The sequence below is a fragment of the Hemiscyllium ocellatum genome, chromosome 13 (genome assembly GCF_020745735.1).
Source record: "Hemiscyllium ocellatum isolate sHemOce1 chromosome 13, sHemOce1.pat.X.cur, whole genome shotgun sequence".
NCBI classification, from domain to species: Eukaryota; Metazoa; Chordata; class Chondrichthyes; order Orectolobiformes; family Hemiscylliidae; genus Hemiscyllium; species Hemiscyllium ocellatum.
Genome location: NC_083413.1, coordinates 10915859 through 10936916, shown reverse-complemented (window position 1 = coordinate 10936916; position 21058 = coordinate 10915859).

Sequence of the window (21058 nt, the reverse complement as noted above, 5' to 3'; positions counted from 1 at the left end):
TAACCTTCAGTGCCTCCTGAAGGTATTACTCCATTAAAAATTCTCTGATGAAGAGTCATTTAAACTCGAAACATTGGCTTGCTCTTTGTCCACTGGTGTTGCCTGGCTGGCTGTGATCGCCAGCAATTTTTGTTTTCAGTCCAGATCCCAGCAGTAAATTAAAAATTCTCATCCATATTTTTAGATCTCTTCACAGCTTTGCCCCTTCCATACAACTGAAATCTGCTCAGCTCATCAAACCCCCTGAGATTATTCCAATCATTCTGTCAATGGGCCAGTATGCATTGGCCATTCATAGCTGCCCTTGGAAATATGACAATGAGCCACCTCCTTGAACCATTGCGGTCCATGTGCTGCAGGTTGACCCTTAATGCCTTAGACAAGGAATTCCGGGATTTTGACCCAGTGACAGTGAAGGAACTGTGATATATTTCCAAGTCAGGATGGTGAGTGGCTTGGAGGGGAACTTGCAGGTGGTGAAGTCCCCGTGTATCTGCAGCCCTTGTCCTCCCAGATGAAAGTGGTTGTGGGTTTGGAAGAGGACCTTTGGTGAATTTCTGCAGTGCATCTTGTATATCGTACACACTGCTGCTACTGAGCATTAGTGGCAGAGGGAGTGGATGTCTGTGGATGTGATGCCAATCAAGTGGGCTGCTTGTCCTGGATGGTGTCAGGCTTCTTGAGTGTTGTTGGAGCTGCAACTGCACCTGTACCCAGGCTTTGGGGAGTCAGGGGCTGAGTTACTCACTGCAGGATTCGTTCCTCTGACCTCTGCTTACAGCCTTAGATTCATATTGTACGCCTAGTCCAGTTTTTAGTCAATAGTAATCTCAAGAAGTTGACTGTGGGCAACTCAGTAATGCTCATACCATTGAATATCAAGCTTGGATGGTATGAGAGAAAATGTCATACTGGAATTAAAATAGTGTGTTTAGTTAGCTTAGTAACATCAATAATATAAATAATTAAAGAATTTTTTTCTCATTTATTCTTATTCAGGAAAAGTAGTCAAGTTAAAAAGAAAAGCAATCACACACAAACATGTCCACTCTGAATGCTGACTGCAGCAGATATATAATTTTACAGCACTGGCCCAGAGGCCCTCCACAGAGATGGAAAGTGAAGGTGACTCTGTACCACACTTAGAGCAATACTCTTAGACAAAGCAATGGGGCTTTGTTAACAGTAAGAAGGATGCACAGACATCGGAGAGGCGATGGGCTAACACAGGGGAAGACAGGGGATGGTGAGACCAGGAATAACAGGAGTCTTGTTAAAAGAAAGTTAGCCTTCTGAAACACATAAGTTTGGAATCCAAGTGTGAATGTAATTTATAAAGAATAAATATCTGATGAGTCTTCAAGGACTGAGAGTGCTAACCTAGAATCGCACCTGGGATAGGGTCTCCCAATGTTGGCTGAATAACTGAGTATTAACCTGGATCTTGAGACCCCCGATTATATTTTGCAAAATAATCTCCTGCAATAATTGCTTAGCTTCTCTCTTTTTGGGGGGTGACTGTTGCCTGCCACCTTTCCTGGCATGAATGTTGCTTAACACTTCCCAGGTTAAACTCAGATATTGTCCAGGTCTTACACTTAAACATAGACTGCTTCAGGACCCGAGGAGTTGCAAATGGTTCTGAACATTGTACAATCATCAGCAAACATCTCCACTTCTGACTTTAAGATGGAGGGAAGGTCATTGATAAAGCAGCTGAAGATTGTTGGGCTTGGACTCTACCCTGAGGAACTCCTGCAGAGATATCCTGGAGCTGAGATTACTGACCTCCAACAACCATGACCATCTTCATAAGTGTCAGTTATGACACCAACCAGCACAGAGTTTGCCCCCTGATACCCATTTATCCTATCATCTCACACTTGGTCAAATGTGGGCTTGATGTCAAATGTTATCACATATACCTCACTTCTAGAATTTAATTGTTTAGTTTAAGGCTGAATGAGGTCAGGAGCTGATTGGCCCTTGCAGAACCCAAACTGGGCATCACTGAGCTGTCATCTCTTCTGGGTCTGACTTTCTTATGGACTGGGCATACCCAGGATTAATAATAGTGCAACCTGAGATATTGGCTAATAGTTATGATTCAGTAAATTTATATTGCTTGAATATAGGATAGCACAATGTTGGTCTACAATCTTAACTTTTACTGAGGAGGCACATGTCGGGTTGAATAGACAAGATGGGCCTTTGTCTTTGAAATTTCCAACATCAATGCCAGGGGTGTTCAATAGGTACTTGGAAGACTTATATAACATTTCACATTCAGTGCAGCATTTGAAATCTTTTAGTCTTGGGGGACTGATTATACATTGATAGATAGCCAACACACTAAATTTTCTTCCAACATCATTAAATGCAGTGCCTGAGATTTGAAGTGCTGATTTTGCCTCCAGCAAGTTGAGCCTGGCATTCTTCCCTTGCTGGTCTATAGCCACATTGACCTTGTGCCCAGATCCATCAACATTATGCCACTGTTTGGGCAATCAGCCCTTATAAGATCCAACAGAATTTCCACTTTCAGGTCCATTGCTTTATCTGAATTGCTCCATTTACTTGAGAGCTCCCTATAGTTTTAGCTTGGAAATCCAGTAGAACCGCTAAGAAAATGCAGGCCCAATGATTTTATGTCTTGGTTAGCAGAGCACAATAATCTCATTTCTTTTGTCCACTTTAGAGATGTTAGTATTAAAATACAATGCTACGAATTCTGGAAAATATCAGACTGGGGCTGACAACTGGCAAGTAACATTCGCACCACACAAACGCCAGGCAATGAGCATCTCCAATAACAGACAATCTAACCCTGCCCCTTGAATTTCAATACTGTTACCAGTGCTGAATGCCCCATGATCAATATTCTGGGGGTTACCATTGACCAGATACTCAACTGGACACAGCAAATAAACACAGTGGCTACAACACCTGGTCAAAGCTAGAAATCCTGCAGCAAGTAACTCACTCCTGACTCCCCAAGACCTGTCCACCATCTATAAGGAACAAGTCAGGAGTATGATGGAATACACCCCGCTTGCCTGGATGGGTGCAGCTCCAACAACACTCAGGAAGCTTGACACTGTCCAGGGCAAAGCAGCCCGCTGGATTCTCTTCACATCCAGAAGCATCCACTCCCTCCATCACTGACAGTAGCAGCAGTGTGTATGACTGACAAGATGCACTGCAGAATCTCACTAAAGATCCTCAGACAGCGCCTTCCAAACCCACAACCACATCCATCAAGAAGGATAATGGCAGCAGATACACAGGAGCTCCACCACCTGCAAGTTCCCCTCCAAGCTGCTCGCCATCCTGACTTATTGGAAATATATTGCCGTTCCTTCACTGTCGCTGGGTCAAAATCCTGGAATTCCTTCTCTATTGCTATTGTGAGTCAGCCAACACTACATGGACTGCAGCAGTTTAAGAAGTCAACCCATTACCATATTTCCAAGGGCAGCTATGAATGGTCAATAAATGCTGGACCAGTCAGTGACCCCCACATCAAAATGACTTCAGGGCCGGACAGGTTACTGATTTATGGAAGGGGAAAAGCTGTGAAGAGATTTAAAAGCCAACAGTTTGTGAGTGATTCAAGAAGGCAGCTCACCACCATCTTTTCAAGGGCAAGGAGGGACAGGCAATGAACACTGTTCTGTGAGTGAATTTAAAATAAGTCAAGATGAAGTATCTGTGTGGGTCCTCCATGTTTATCTGAACCTATGAAACTTCATTGCACCAGCTGAAACAGGGGAAAGGAATCCTTCTGCTGATTGTTAGCCACTGCCATCCCTTAGCTGATGAGTCAGTGCTCCTCCATGTTAAACGTCATTGAGGAGAAACAATGCGATTGCTTGTTGACATTTCTGTACTTAACAGGGGGTCCCATAAACACCCCTTCCTCAGTAATGGGAGAGTCCAGTACTCCTTGCACAAGCTTAGGTGAAACCATTTGCAACCATCTTCAAGGAGAAGTGCCAAATACTTTATTCAGCATGACCTCCTCCAAAGGTCGAGAGTGTGGTGCTGGAAAAGCACAGCAGGACAGGCAGCATCAAAGGAGCAGGAGAATTGATGTTTCGGGCATAAGCCCTTCATCAGTAATGAGGTCATTAGTAATGAAGGGCTTATGCCCATAACATTGATTCCCCTGCTCCTCGGACGTTGCCTGACCCGCTGTGCTTTTCGAACACCACTCTCTCGACTTTGATTGCCAGCATCTGCAGTCCTCACTTTCTCCTCCTCCAAAGGTCTCCAACATCATGGGCTCCAGTTCTCAGCTTATTTGATTCACTTCACATGACGTCATGAAATGGCTGAAGTCCCTTAAGACAGCAGAAGCCATTGACCTTGCCAGCATCCTGGATGTGTTACTGAATGATTGTACTTGAACTGTCTCATCAAGACTGAAGCTGTTCCAGCACAGATGCAACTTGAACATGTATCTGACAAAGTGGAAGTTGTTCAGGCTGTATCTAGTCCACAAAAGCAAGGACAACTTTCATCCCGTGAATTCCTGCCTTAACGGTCTACTGACAATCACATACACATTATTTGGAAGATGTTTTTGACAATGTTATCAAGTGAACCTCATACTAATGCAAAGACATTCAGTTTGGCATACTGCCGAGGGGTCTCATTACAGCCTTGGTCAAATCGTGGACCAATGAGTTGAATTCCTGAGGTGGCAAAGTATGGTATCAAAACCTGAGCAAAATTGAAATGAATGAATATTAAAGGGAAAACCTTTCACTGGCTAGAGGCATATTATGTACAAGAGCAAGTCTGAGGTTGGGAATTCTGTGGTGAGACCCTATTTCTAATTTTATATAGCCTGTCAACCATTTACAAAGCACAACTCACTCATATGATAGAAAACCCTCCAGTGGCCGAGGTGGGAGCAGTTCCAAATAAACTCAAGAAGCTCGACACCATCAAAGACACAGGACACACTCGATTGACATCTCATCCAGCAATTTAAGTATTCTCCACCACAGGCGCTCAATGACAGCAGTTTGTACCACTGGATTGGCACTGGGTCCACTATTCATCACTTAGAGTCATCGAGATGTACAGCATGGAAACAGATCCTTCAGTCCAACTTGTCCATGCCAACCAGATATCCCAACCCAATCTAGTTCCACCTCCCAGCACATGGTCCATATCCCTCCAAACCCTTCCTACTCATTTACCCATCCAAATGCCTTTTAAATGTTGCAATTGTACCAGCCTCCACCACTTCCTCTGGCAGCTCTTTCCATACACGAACCACTCTCTGTGTGAAGAAATTGCCCTTAGGTCTCTTTTATATCTTTCCCTTCTCACCCTAAACTTATTCCCTTCAGTTCTGGACTCCCCCACCCCAGGGAAAACACTTTGTCGATTTATCCTGTCCATGCCCCTCATGATTTTATGAACCTCTATAAGATCACCCCTCAACCTCTGACATTCCAGGGAAAACATCCCTAACCTATTCAGCCTCTCCTATAGCTCAAATCCTCCAACCCTGGCAACATCCTTCTAAATCTTTTTTGAACCCTTTCAAGTCTCACAACATCTTTCCGACAGGAAAGAGACCAGAATTGCACGCAATATTCCAAAAATGACTTAACCAATGTCCTGTATAGATGCAACGTGACCTCCCAACTCCTGTACTCAATACTCTGACCAATAAAGGAAAGCATACCAAACACCTTCCTCACTATCTTATCTGCCTGCAACTCCACTTTCAAGGAGCTATAAACCTGCACTCCAAGGTCACTTTGTTCAGCAACACTCCCTAGGACCTTACCATTAAGTATATAAGTCCTGCTAAGATTTGCTCTCCCCAAAATGCAACACCTCACATTTATCTAAATTAAACTCCATCTCCCATTTCTCAGCCCATTGGCCTATCTGGTCAAGATCCTGTTGTAACTTGAGGTAACGTTCTTCGCTGTCCACTACACCTCCAATTTTGGTGTCATCTGCAAACTTACTAACTAATGCTCACAGGCAAATCATTTATATAAATGAAGAAAAGTAGAGGACCCAGCACTGAACCTTGTGTCACTCCACTGGTCACAGTCCTCCAGTCTGAAAAACAACCCCCCACCACCACCCTCAGTCTTCTACCTTTGAGCCAGTTCTGTATCCAAATAGTGAGTTCTCCCTGTATCCCATGAGATCTAACCTTGCTAACCAGTCTCCCATGAGAAACTCTGTTTAATTTAGATAAATGTGAGGTGCTGCATTTTGGGGAAAACAAATCTTAGCAGGCCTTACTGAAGTCCATATGGATCACATCTATCGCTCTGCCTGCATCAATCCTTTTTGTTACTTCAAAATCTCAATCAAGTTTGAGAGACATGATTTCTGATGCATAAAGCCATGTTGACTATCCCTAATCATTCCTTGCCTTTCCAAATACATGTACTTCCTGGCCCTCAGGATTCCCTCCACCAACGTGCCCACTACTGACATCAGGCTCACTGGTCTATAGTTCCCTGGCTTGTCTTTACCGCCCTTCTTCAACAGTGGCACCACATTAGCCAACCTCCAGTCTTCTGGCACCTCACCTGTGACTATCGATGATACAAATATCTCAGTAAGAGGCCCAGCAATCACTGACCAGCTTCCCACAGAGTTCTAGGGTACACCTGATCAGATCCTGGGGATTTATCCACTTTTATGCATTTCAAGACATCCAGCACTTCCTCCTCTGTAATATGGACATTTTTCAAGATGTCACCATCTCTTTCCCTACAGTCTATATCTTCCATATCCTTTTCAACAGTAAATACTGATGCAAAATATTCATTTAGTATCTGCCCCATCTCCTGCATCTCCACACAAAGGCCACCTTGCTGATTTTTGTGGGGCCCTATTCTCTACCTAGCTACCCTTTTGTCCTTAATATATTTGTAAAACCCTTTAGATTCTCCTTAACTCTATTTGCCAAAGCTATCTCACGTCCCCTTTTTGCCCTCCTGATTTCCCTCTTAAGCATACTCCTACTGCATTTATACTCCTCTAAAGATTCATTTGACCTCTCTCCTGTCTATGCCTGACAGAGAACAAAGAACAATTTACAGGCTAGGAACAGGCCCTTCGCCCCTCCAAACCAGAGCCGATCCAAATGTACTGTCTAAACCTGTCAATCAATTCCTAAGCATCTGTATCCCTCTAATCCCCACCTGCGCATGCATCTGTCCAGATGCATCTTAAATGAATCTACCACCTCTGCTGGCAACACGTTCCAAACACCCACCACCCTCTTGTGAAGTACTTGCCGTGTGTATCCCCCTTAAACTTTCCACCTCTCACCTTGAAAGCATGACCTCTCGTTATTGAAGCCCTCACCCTGGGAAAAAAGCTTGTCTCTATCCACCCTGTCTATACCCTTCATGATTTTGTAAACCTCAATCAGGTCCCCCCCAATCTCTTTTCTTCTAGAGAAAATAAACCTAACATACTCTACCGTTCTTCATAGCTAGCATTTTCCATACCAGGCAACATCCTTGGAAACCTTCTCTGCACCCTCTCCAAAGTGTCCACATCCTTTTGGTAATATGGTGACCAGAACTGCACACAGAATTCTAACATATGCTTCCTTCTTTTTATTAACCAAACTCTCAATTTCTTTAGTCATTTAGCGTTCCCTATACCTACCAGACTTTCCTTTCAGGAGAAAGTGAGGACTGCAGACGCTGGAGTTCAGAGCTGAAAATGTTGCTGGAAAGGCACAGCAGGTCAGGCAGCATCCAAGGAGCAGGAGAATCGACGTTTGGGGTATGCGCCCTGAAGAAGGGATCCTGAAGAAGGGCTCATGCCCGAAACGTGGATTCTCCTGCTCCTTGGATGCAGCCTGACCTGCTGAGACTTTCCTTTCACCCTATCAGGAATATACTTTCTCTGCACTCTTGTTATCTCATTTCTACAGGCTTCCCATTTTTCAGCTGACCCTTTACCTGTGAACATCTGCTCCCAATCAGCTTTTGAAAGTTCTTGCCTAGTTGGGTCTATCCTTTTCCATCACTATTATAAATCTAATAGAATTATGGTTACTGGCCCCAAAATGCTCCTTCACCGACACCTCAGTCATCTGCCCTGCCTTATTTCTCAAGAGTAGGTCAAGTTTTGTACATTCTCTAGTAGATACATTCACATAGGATACCTCAGAGTACAACGGGACCTTGATCAGATGGGCCAATGGACTGAGGAGTGGCAGGTGGAGGTTAATTTCAATAAATGTGAGGTGCTGTACTTTGGAAAGGCAAATCAGAGCAGGACTTATACATTTAATGGTAAGGTCATAAGGAGTGTTGCTGAACCTTGGAGTGCAGGTTAATTGTTCCTTGAAAGTGGAGTCCCAAGTGGACAGGATAGCGAGGGAGATGTTCAGCATGCTTTTCTTTATTGGTCAGTGCAATGAGTATTGGAGTTGGGAGGTCATGTTGCAGCTTACAGGACATTGATGAGGCCACTTTTGTAATGTTGCATTCAATTCTAGTCTTCCTGCTTTGGAAAGATGTTGTGAAACTTGAAAGGGTTCAGAAGAGATTTACAAGGGTGCTGCCAGTGTTGGAGGGTTTGGGCTATCGGAAGACCCTGAATAGGCTGGAGTGGGGGAGTCCAAAACTAGAGGTATTAGGTTTAAGGTGAGAGGGGAAAGATTTAAAAGGGGCCTAAGGGGCAATTTTTTCTGTACAGGATGGTGCATGTATGGAATGAGCTGCCAGAGGAAATGGTGGAGGCTGGAACCATTACACCATTTGAAAAGCATCTGGATGGGTACATGAATAGGAAGAGTTTGATGGGATATGCCAAAGACTGGCAAATGGGACTAGATTAATGATGGATATCTAGATATCTGGACTGGAGTAATTTCGGATATCTGCTCGGCTTGAATGAGTTGGACTGAAAAATCTGTTTCCGTGCTGTATAGTTCCATGACTCTCCATCTACAAAATGCAATTCAACGGCTCATCAAGACTCCTTCAACCCTCCAAACCTGCAACCTCTACCTCTAGATAGGCAAGGGCAGCAGATGCATGGGAACACCACCACCATAAGTTCCCCTTCAAGCCACACACCATTCTGACCTGGAAATATGCCACCATTCCTTCACTGTCATTGGGTTAAATACTTGGAAATCCCTTACTTAAAGTGTATCGATTACCACGTCGAATGCAGTTGCTTAAGGGGACAGCTTACCGCCACCTTGTGCAGGTCGGTTTTGAAATCATTATTTGTTTTGCTGACCAGGCCAACATTTCTTGTCCACCTATAATTTCCCTGGACAAGGTGATAGCTGACTACCTCCTTAAACTGCCTGTCCATGTAGATGGGGTAACAAGTACTGGCATTGTCATAATTACACTTCTCCTATGTGAATAACAAAAAAAAAATCAAAATTCATTGAGCAATCATATTTAACACAGTGAGCCCTTGTAATACACCAAGTGCAGTTAATTTGTGGCATTTTATGGTAGAAAGCTTGAGAAATTCCAGAGAAGATCACACTAAAAAGACACACCATTCCAATAAATAAACTTCCTGTGATCTTATTTTTCCAAAGATTGTTGACAGTATCGGGCGTTAAAAATGGATTTAGGAAATATTTTTGTAAGTGCAAATTGTGGTTAAAAATGAAAAAGGTTGAACTCTAACAGGAACAGTCACTCTTTGGCATATTGCTTTTGTGTGAGTCATCCAAGTTCATGGCATTTAGTTCCTTCTTGTTACTCTACACTGCTCCCCTAATACCATGGCCTCTGGGAGCTCAGCTCATTTATCTTTAGGCACTGCACCATCTAAAGAGTGGTGAAAATCGCCAGATGCAGATTAAAGCTCTTTTTTATTCCACCCTGATAATGAACCTCGTCCGTACACAGAGAAGACCGTTGTTTTGTACATCAGTGTGGTATTATCATTTCCCTGTCGCCCTTGTCACATCCCTGAGTGAGAGTGCTAATTAGTGCCAAATCATGGATAGCTTTATATTGTGGTCTTGTAGTATTCCATGCCCAAATTTATTTCACTGGTGCTCACAAATGACACAGATAACACACTTTCACATACATGCCAGCTGTGTACGTTTAATACAGTGCTGTTGGAGATTGAGCTACTCCTTGTCCATGTTTATAGCTAAAAATTAATAGGAATTGAAACATCACTGCTTCTCAATATGATCTCAAATCACCCCCACTCCTCACCAGTAGAAAGATAGGAAGCATATCATATAAAATCATATAAAATCAGAGCATGATTATGGCACAGAATGAGAACCACTTGTCCTCTGAAATCTGCACCAGCTAAATAACAGTCACCCAACCTAATCTCATTTCCCAGCATCTGGTGCATAGCCTGCAGGTTACTGCAATTGAGGTACTTGTCTTTTTAAGTAACTTGAAGGTTTCTGCATCTTCCACACTTTCAGGCAATGAGTTCCAGACCTCTTTCACCCTCTGGATGAGAAAAAAAGCTTTCCTTATCTCCTGTCCAATCTTTTGACCAATTGCATTAAATCTATGCCCCCATTAGGCACTGACTTCTAAATGCATCCCTCCCATCCATTCTATCCAGCATCCTCAGGATTTTGTATGTCTCAATAAAATCTCTGAGCATTGAATATAGGAGTTGGGAAGTCATGTTGCGACTGTACAGGAAACTGGTTAGGCCACTTTTGGAATATTGATTTCAATTCTGGGCTCCTTCTGATAGGAAGGTTGTTTTGAACTTGAAAAGGTTCAGAAAAGATTTACAAGGATGTTGCCAGGGTTGGAGGGTTTGAGCTACAGGGAGAAGCTGAATAGGATGGGGCTGTTTTCCCTGAAGCATCAAAGGCTGAGGGGTGACCTTACAGAGGTTTATAAAATCATGAGGGGCATGGATACGATAAATAGACACGGTCTTTTCCCTGGGGTGGAGGCATCCAGAACTAGAGGGTATAGGTTTAGTGTGAGAGGGGAAAGATTTGAAAGGGACCTAAGGGGCAACTTTTTAGCACAGAGGGTGGTGCATGTATGGAATAAGCTGCCAGAGGAAGTGGTGGAGGCTGGTACAATGACAACATTTAAAAGGCATCTGGATGAGTATATGAATAGGAAGGGTTTAGAGGGATATGAGCAAATGGGACTAGGCTGGTTTAGGATATCTGGTCAACATGGAGGAGTTAGACCGAAGGGTCTGTTTCCATGCTGTACATTCCTATGACTCTATGACTTTCCTCAGCTCCCGCTGTTTGAAGGAGAATAATCCCATCCTTTTCCTAAAGGCTGTTTCTTTCCTGTCCTGGCAAGACCCTTGTAAATCCAAAAGGAAAGCAAGTTACCGAGGTGGCTAGAAATCAGAAAGGAAAACAGCAAGTGCTTGGAAGTGGTAAGGCCCTGGATAGTGATGTAGGATAGAGAGACCTAGGGGTTCAGTACATAATTCTTTGCAATTTGCATCACATGTGGACAGTGTGGTTAAGATGGAGTTTTGCCTTCATTGGTCAGACCTTTGATTTTCGGAGTTGAGATGTCATGATGAGACTGTATGGGACGTTGGTGAAACCTCTTCTGTAGCCCTGTGTCCAGTTCTAAGAACAAAGAACAGTACAGCAAGGGAACAGGCCTGATGGACCTCCAAGCCTGCACTTGTTCTACCTCCATACTAAAACTGTCTTCACTTACAGGGCCCGTATCCTTCTACTCCCTTCCTACTCATGTATTCGCTCAGGTATTTCTTGAAAGCTGCTATTGTTTCTGCTTCCACCACATCCACTGGCAGCCTGTTCCAGGCCCTTAGCAGCCTTTGTATGAAAAACTTCCCTCGCTCATCTCTTTTAAACTTCCCCCCTTGCATCTTGAAACTGTGTCCCTGAGTAATTGACCTCTCCACCCTGGGGAACAGCCTCATACTTTCCACTCTATCCAAGCCATTCACAATCTTATAAATTTCTACCAAGTTGCTCCTCAACCTCCTGTGTTCCAATGAAAACAAACCCAGACTGTCCAACCTTTTTTCATAGCTAAAATCCCCCATACCAGGCAATATCCTGGTAAACCTTTTCTGTACCATCTCCAAAACATCCATATCCTTCTGGTATTGTGATGACCAGAACTGTATGCAATATTCCAAGTACGGTCTAACTAAGAGTCCACAGACATTTTGCTGCCTTATCTCCCTGCACTTCCACCTTCAGTGATCTCTGGGCCTATGCACCCAGATTCCTCTGCATATAAATACTTCTTAGGATTCTACCATTCACTGTATAATTTTCACCTGTGTTTGACCTTCCAAAATTCATTAGCTCACTTTTGTATGGATTAAACTCCACCTGCCATTTTCCTGCCCATGTCTCCAACTGATCTATATCCTGCAGTGTCCTCTGATAATCCCCCTCACTATCTGCAATTCCACCAATCTTTGTATTCTCCCCATTGGTCAGCCTGCTATAGGAAGAATAGTTTTAAATTGGAAGGTGCTCAGAAAAGGTTTACCAGGATGTTGCCAGGGCTGGAAGGTTTGAGTTAAAAGAAATGGCTGAATAGGCTCGGAGCTTTTTCTCTGGAGTGTAGGAGATTGAGGGATAGATGTCATCTTCAAAAAAATCATGAGTGGGATAGATAAAGTGAATCACAAGGATATGTTACCTAAGGTGGGGGAGTTCATATTTTTAAGATGAGAGGAGGAAGTTTTAAAAAGAGCATGTGGGGTAACCTTTTTATACAGCGAGTGGTTCGACTGTGGTATAAACTGCCTGAGGAGGTGGTGGACACAAGTACAGTTAGAACCATTAAAAAACATTTGGATAATTAAATGAATCAGAAAGATTTGAATGGATCTGGATCAAATGGAGGCAATTGCAACTAATTTAGTTTGAGAACATGATTGGCGTGGAGTGTCTGAACTGAACGGCCAGTTGCCATGCTGTAGGACTCTGTGACTCTATGAGAAGCTCAGACCTCATCAATGGAGACAGAAAAAAGAGTTAATGTTTCCAGTTCAATACCTCTCTTCTCCGGACCTCTTCATGAATCTCCTCTGTACAATCATATTGGCTCTGTGATGATAAGACCTGAATTGCACATGATATTATAGTTATGGCCTAACTAATGGTTTTGAAAATTCTAACACAACTGTCTGTTTAAATCTTGCTAAGCTCTGTGAGCTTGGTCTGCCAATTAATTAGATCAATGTGGACCTTCTTTACCTGTTTCACATGCTATGGGCTTTCCAATTTTGGCAGATCATGCACCAATCCGTAGCTGCAGTTATGATCCATGCTTTGGAATTTGACATAGGGATTGACCTTTGGATTATCATGACAAGCTCTTTCCTGTCATTCCTGAGAAAAGTGAAATTATCACCACTATATGAATTTCTTTAGACATTGACAGAAAAATTCTGTTAGGTAAAAACAAGTGTTGCAGATGCTGGAAACCAGAGTCTAGATTAGAGTTGTGCTGGAAAAGCACAGCAGGTCAGGCAGCATCCAAGGAGCAGGAAAATTGATGTTTCGGGCAAAAGCCCTTCATCAGGAATGGACAAATAAAGGAGAACCATAAAGCTTTCTATAGGAATGTGAGGAAATACGAGGGTAGGAATAGGGTCAGTCAAAGACAGAACTGGGAAGTTGCTGTGTGGACCGTGCGGAGATCAGAGAGGTGCTAAACAAAAGTTGGGTAGGCTGGGACCTATTTCCCTGGAGTGTATTAACCTGAGGGGTGACATAATAGAAGTTTATATAATTATGAGGTGGCATGGATAGGGTAAATAGACAAGGCCTTTTTCCCGGTGTAGGGAAGTTCAAAGCTAGCAGGCGTATATTTAAGGTGAGAGGGGAAAGATTTAAAAGGATGCTGCCTGACTCTCTGAAAAATTGTGTTGACTGAACCTAAGTTGAGAAAGTAAAAACAATGACTGCAGATGCTGGAAACCAGATTCTGGATTAGTGGTGCTGGAAGAGCACAGCAGTTCAGGCAGCATCCGAGGAGCAGCGAAATCGATGTTTCGGGCAAAAGCCCTTCATCAGGAATACAGGCAGAGAGCCTGAAGCGTGGAGAGATAAGTGAGAGGAGGGTGGGGGTGGGGAGAAAGTAGTATAGAGTACAATGAGTGAGTGGGGGAGAGGATGAAGGTGATAGGTCAGGGAGGAAGATGGAGTGTATAGGTGGAAAAGGAGATAGGCAGGTAGGACAAATCATGGGAACAGTGCTGAGCTGGAAGTTTGGAACTGCGGTGAGGTGGGGGAAGGGGAAATGAGGAAACAGTTGAAGTCCACATCAATGCCCTGGGGTTGAAGTGTTCCGAGGCGGAAGATGAGGTGTCCTTCCTCCAGGTGTCTGGTGGTGAGGGAGCGGCGGTGAAGGAGGCCCAGGACTTCCATGTCCTCGGCAGAGTGGGAGGGAGAGTTGAAATTTTGGGCCAGAGGGTGGTGTGGGGGTTGATTGGATTTGCTTTAATTGTGATGACGTGTTTTTATTTTCTCATCGTCTTCCAGTAATTTAGTGACACAGATTGTGGTACAGTGGTAATGTCTCGACCTCTGGAACAGGATTTAAGTCCCATCTGTTCCACAGGTGTGTATTAGCATACTTTAACACGTTGACTAGAAAGTGTCTATTAGTGATGTTCATTAGAAGCCTAAACACAAATTGAAACATTTTGCACTTTTGGATTTGTCTGTGATATTTCAGCAAAAATAAAGGAAAATTTCCATCTTTTATAGTAAGGAAAGGTAATATTTCAAGAGAGGAAGGGAGGGACAAATCACCTAAATTTATATATATCTATCGATAACCATATGTAATTCACATCCAACAATTAAAATAATTTTGAGCTTGGAAACTCCAGTATTATAGAATAGTTTCAGTTAGGTGCTATAAATAATGGAAAAATGTTTTATAATGTTGATAGGCAGGTTTAGCAGCTCATCTTAAGTGGCTCTCCTGCAAAGTGAAGATGGGGAAGCTCAACTTAAAGAGCTTTCTAAAATAAACTTGTTGCAATTTTAATTCGTAACAAATTGTATTGCACCTCCTCTTTGCAGTAGTTTGCTTTTGTAATTGCAGATGCTGGCAATCTGAAACAGAGAGAATGCTGGAGAAACTCAGGAGGTTTCTCAAGAGGGCGGCACAGTGGCCCAGTGGTTAGCACTGCTGCCTCACAGTGCCAGGGACCTGGGCTTAATCCCACTTCGGGGGACTGCCCGTGTGGGGTGTGCACATTTTATTTTCTCATCCTCTTCCAGTAATTTAGTGACACAGATTGTGGTGCAGTGGTAATGTCTCGACCTCTGGAACAGGATTTAAGTCCCATCTGTTCCACCGTGTCTGTGTGGGTTTCCTCTGGGTGCTCTGGCTTCCTCCCACTATCCAAAGATGTGCAGGTTAGGTGTATTGCCCATAGTGTTAGGTGCATTAGTCAGGGCTAAACATAGGGTAGAAGAATGGGTCTGGGCGGGTTACTCTTCAGAGTGTTGGTGTGGACTTGCTGGGCCAAATGGCCTGTTTCCATACTGTAGGGAATTTAAACTAATCTAAGGTCTGGCAGTGTCTGTGGAGAGTTCATGTTTCAAGCCCTAGTTCAAAAGCATAGTCAAACCAAACTCGCAATGTTAACGATGTTGCTTTCTCTACAAACTTCTCTGTCTATGTTACTTTTTACAATGACCTACATTGAGAGGCACTGCCCATTATGTTATGGATAACTAGCTCGTGCTGCCATCGGAGCCCTTGGTGATGACATTTATACTACAATTTAATTATCTAATTAAGTTAATTATTGGGGTTGGGGGGAGGGTTGCTGATTGATAAAGAGTGGAGCTGGGAAAAGCACAGCAAGTCAAGCAGCGTCAGAAGAGTAGGGGAATCGATGTTTCAGGTTAGACCTTTCATCAGTCCCGAAACATCGACTCTCCGGCTCCTCTGATGCTGCCTTTTCAGCATTTGCAGTTTTCACTATATCCTAATTATGGGAAAGTAATCCCCTAACCATGGGGAGGTGATGGCCTAATGACTGTTAATCCAGAGACCCATTAGATTACTACAGTGCAGAAACAGGCTCTTCGGCCCAACCAATCCGCACCGACCCTCCTAAGCGTAACCCACCCAGACGCATTTCCCTCTGACTAATGCACCTCGCACTACGGGCAATTAAGCATAGCCAATTCACCTAACCTGTGCATCTTTGGACTGTGAGGAGGAAACCGGAGCGCCCAGAGGAAACCCACGCAGGCACAGAGAGAATGTGCAAATTCCACACAAACAATCGCCTGAGGCTGGAATTGAACCTGGGATTCTGGTGCTATGAGGCAGCAGTGCTAACCACTGAGCCACCGTGCCACCCCTGTGACCCATGTGATGTTGTGGGGACCCAGGTTCAAATCCTGTCATAACAGATGGTAGAATTTGTAGTCAATAAATATCTGGAATTAAGAGCCTCATGACGACGGTGAATCTATTGTCAATTGTCAGGAAAACACATCTGGTTCACTCATGTTCCCTTAGGGAAGGAAACTGCAACCGTTACCAGGTCTGGGCTACATGTGACTCCAGACCCACACCAATATGATTCACTCTTAAATGCTGGCCCAGCCAGTGACACCCTCATCGCATGAATAAATAAAAACAAAGTGAGATGGAGAAATGACCTCAACAGACGACATTTGATGGAACTAAATGTAATGTATGTAATACGTGTGGAGGGGATTAATGTCAAGATATGAATAGTTTGCTGGGTTCTAAATTAAGATTTACAGAGAGAAGGCAAGATGCTGAGGTGTTATAGCACATAGATTTCCACAGGTGCACAATCCATAACAGCAACACTAGGGAATATAACCTGTGGGACCCATTCTAAAATTAAAAATACCATCGTGTCCCTGTACATAATTTAGACTGGGGCCACATCTAGAATTTTGCATCAAATTCTGGCCTTTTGAGGGAGACAGACAGCCTGGAAAGAATTCAGAAGAAATCTTGGTTCCCATGAAAGACTCTGGAACCTTCCGTGTGCATACATGAGTACGTGTGTGCAGAGTTAATGTTTTGACTCCAACAACCCTTCTTCAGAATCCCATTCATCCATTAAACCATCAGAACCTTCTCTGGGTGTCCAGTAGTTAGGCTTTTGTGCTGTCACCACTTAAAAATCTTGGTCAGGGGCAGGTAGTTCAGTTGATAGGATAGCTGTGACACCAACAGCATGGGTTGAGTTCTCACACCGACTGAGGTTACCATGAAAGACTTTCCTTCTCAACCTCTCCCCTTGCCTAAGGCAAGATGACCCCCAGGTTAAACCACCACCAGTCACTTCTCTTTAATAACAGAGTGAACCCCATGGCCTGGTAAGACTCTAGCAACTTTAGTTTGACTCACCTTTTACATTGAGAGAGATAAATAGCTTCAGCAGGCTCAATGGAGGCAAGATGGCACTGAAGACTAGCAACACAGTTCCAGCAGTGGGTACCGGACAGTGCAAGTAGTGGTGTTGTGCAGCGTGTGCAGACTCGGGGCACCTGACTGTTTGCAGACTGAGCAATGGGCTTTTTCACTGGTGGTGAGGACTCATGACAGAGATGGGGGAAGTGATCTGGACATTTCCTTTTCTTTTGGCTGTTTCTTTTATTTCTGTTTCTGGTCTCAATTCTGCCTTTTGTATGCTGCCAGAGATAGGTGACTTTGTACACTTTCCGCTGTACTCCTGTATTCCAGTGCTCGTTCACATGTGACAATACTAATCTAAATCTAACATGAAGTTGGATTATTTGAATGAAGTGCTAAGCTCACAAGTTGTGCTTTTATAAAACCAAGTTCGATAATGAACTCAAGAATCTCAGTTAGCATATTCCCATTTCATGGAGCACCTTGAAGCGAAAGCAGTCCAACAGATTTGATGCCCATTCTCTCTTGTGATTACCTTTGATATTGTACCATTTCAATTGTATTAGTAAAATACAAAATGTGCATGTAGAGTTGCTTCTAAGTCAGAAATGGCTGCATTTTGCTCTCCAACTTCTTTTAATGTGTCTGTAGAAACGTATCCAGTTTCTGAGTGCACGTGTAAGTTAAACAATTCCTGACTATTGCTGTGACAGCTATAAACAAACATGCTACAACAGACTTTCAGCACTTTTAAAGGAAGCTTTTTAACGCTTTTAGCTGAACCCCTGATATGGAAATGCAGTATTGGACTGGGATGGACAAAGTCAGATCACACGACACCAATTTGTAGACCAACACGTTTATTTAAAATCACAAGCTGTCGGAGCGCGGCTTCTAGAGTGACTTCACCTGATGAAGGAGCAGCAGTCAGAAAGCTTACAATTTTAAATAAACTTGTTGGACTATGATCTGGTATCATGTGACTTCCGACTTTAACTGTTCTCAGTATAGTGTGGCCCTCAATGGTTCGTATTGCTGCCTCATAGCACCAGGGGCCGGGCTTCAATTCCAGCTTCAGGTGACTGCCTGTGTGGAGTTTTCACATTCTCCCCGTGTCTGCGTGAGTTTCCTCCAGGTGCTCTGGTTTCCTCTCACAGTCCAAAGATGTGCAGGTCAGGTGAATCAGCCATGCTAAAATTGCACATAGTGTACAGGAATATGTAGGTTAGGTGGACAAAGTTAAAAATCACACAACACCAGGTTATAGTCCAACAGGTTTAATTGGAAGCACACTAGCTTTCGGAGTGATGCTCCTTCATCAGGTGATTGTGCATCTCCAAATCATAGGTTAGGTGGATTAGCCAGGGTAAATGTGAGGGTACAGGGATTGAGTGGATCTGGTTGGGATGCTATTTGGAGGGTCAGTGTAGATTCAATGGGCTGAATGGCCTGCTTCCACACTGTTGGGGTTCTATCGTTTCCTGTTGTCTTTAAGTTTATGAAAGTATCTTTGTGTCCAATTTGCCCTTGCAAGAGAATGGCAGGGGATCAGTATATTTGCAGCAGCAGGGTCATTAACCTTGGAGATGAGTTGTTTTCTTGTGCAGATTCACTGCAATTATTCAGAAGAGAAGTTGGACAACTGCCTGGAAGAGGTTGACATTGCTGGGTGTAAGTGCTATGTGAGATATTAGGTCATTTACATTGTGGGAGCATGAATCTCTCAGAGCTTATTTTTGATCATCATTGTACCTAGAGAGAGAAATCACCCCAACCCTGATTTAAAGCTATTTTATGCCTTTCCCAGGAAATGCAGTGCCTGCCGATGGGTGAGGAGAATTGAAGAGATGGGGACACCACTCAATGAGACAGTCTCAATGGAGCAGCTAGTCATTTTCAGATGCCTGTATTGGTGTTTCCTTGAATGTTCTTTCCAGCTGTGTAGACCCTTGAGGGCTGTGCACAACAGCAACTTCTGAAACTGGAAGTAAAGGCCGGGATGGGCACACCGATACCATCGCTGCGCGTTAAACTTTGAAGAGGCTGCATGCACTGCTGAAGAGCTTGGAAGGGCCATTAATCCTTATCACCTGACGTTCCCTCACCTTCTCACATAGGCACAGCAGGACAGGAGTAGGCCATTCAGCCCCTCCGGCCTATTCCGCCACTCTATGAGATCATGGCTGATCTGTGGCTAACTCCATAACCCTCACTTTGGCCCATATCACTTAATAGCTTTGTTTAACAAACATTTATAAGTCACAGATTTAAAATTAACAACTGATCCAGCATCCACTGCCATTGTGGAAGAGAGTTTGCCTCACATTCTGTCATTTAAGAACACCCCTTGAAACTTAGGCTTTCGTTAGTCCGATTCATCTCTTCTCATGTGGCTTAGTGTTCTATTTTGATTTATAATGTACTTATGTTACATGATATTTTCTAAACTTAAGGACATGATATTAATATAAGTTGTTCCAGCAAGAAACCACTATTAATCACAGGTAACATAATTGTGAATGACAACTCTCTGGAATTTTGGTAATTTTTCAAATAGCATACAACACAGCTCCGAGTTCGGTAATATACTGTTTGATAAAATATATTCATTAAAAGAAAGCAGCACTTTTGAAAATAGGGCCCGGAATTTTTTCATCTCCATGGTGCCGTGGTGTTAATGTGGTAAATGTTTAAAAGGCTATATATAGAATAATTAATACCTGGGAGTGAGCTGCAACACTGTAATTAATCAAGGGGTTCAGATTACATCATCAGCCCTGACAGCAGAGCTGAACTCATTTTTAAATATCATCTCAACTCTGAGGCAAAGCCAAATTAATGCAGGTGCTTGAGCTCTGAAATAAAAACACAAGATGCTGGAAAGGTTCGACAGGTCTCACTATACAAGTCATTCTGCTATAATGTGGCACAGTGGCTCAATGGTTAGCACTGCTGCCTCACAGCACCAAGGTCCTAGGTTTGATTCCAGCTTCAGGTAACTGTCTGTGTGGAGTTTGCACATTCTCTCTGCATGTGTGTGGGTTTCCTCCGGGTGCTCCGGTTTCCTCCCACAGTCCAAACAAGTGCAGATCAGGTGAATTGGCCATGCTAAATTGCCCATAGTGTTAGGTACATCATTCAGAGGGAAATGGGACTGGATGGGTTATTCTTCAGAAGGTCGGTGTGGACTTGTTGGGACGAAGGGCCTGTTCCCACACTGTAGGTAATCTAAGCTAATGTGTGTCTTGTTAATATGAATTTGCTATAACACAATTGATGAATTAGAGACACTGTTTCTAAAGAATAAAGTTTTAAAGCGTGTATTGGTTATAACACGATTCCAGCCCCATTAGTTTAAATGGTGCTGATATTACATAAATTTCTTACAAAATGGGGTCACACAAGGTCAGAGCTACACAGTTATAGCAGAACCGACTGTACCTGAGGAGAAACAAATAGATTTTTCTCACTGTGTGGGCACCCCCAGTGTAAATGGCAGAGGTGACTCAGCTTCTGCTTAACCAGTTTACCCCCCCGGTTAATTGGTCAGGTGATGGCCCTATTATTGAAAGAAGGTGAAACCTCTATCAAAGAGGACATCTTGCCTCATTGAGCTGCCAACCAGTTGGAGACTGGCATTTCCAACAGTGCTGAAGAAGAGCAGTGGTCACTATTGGTACTGCAAG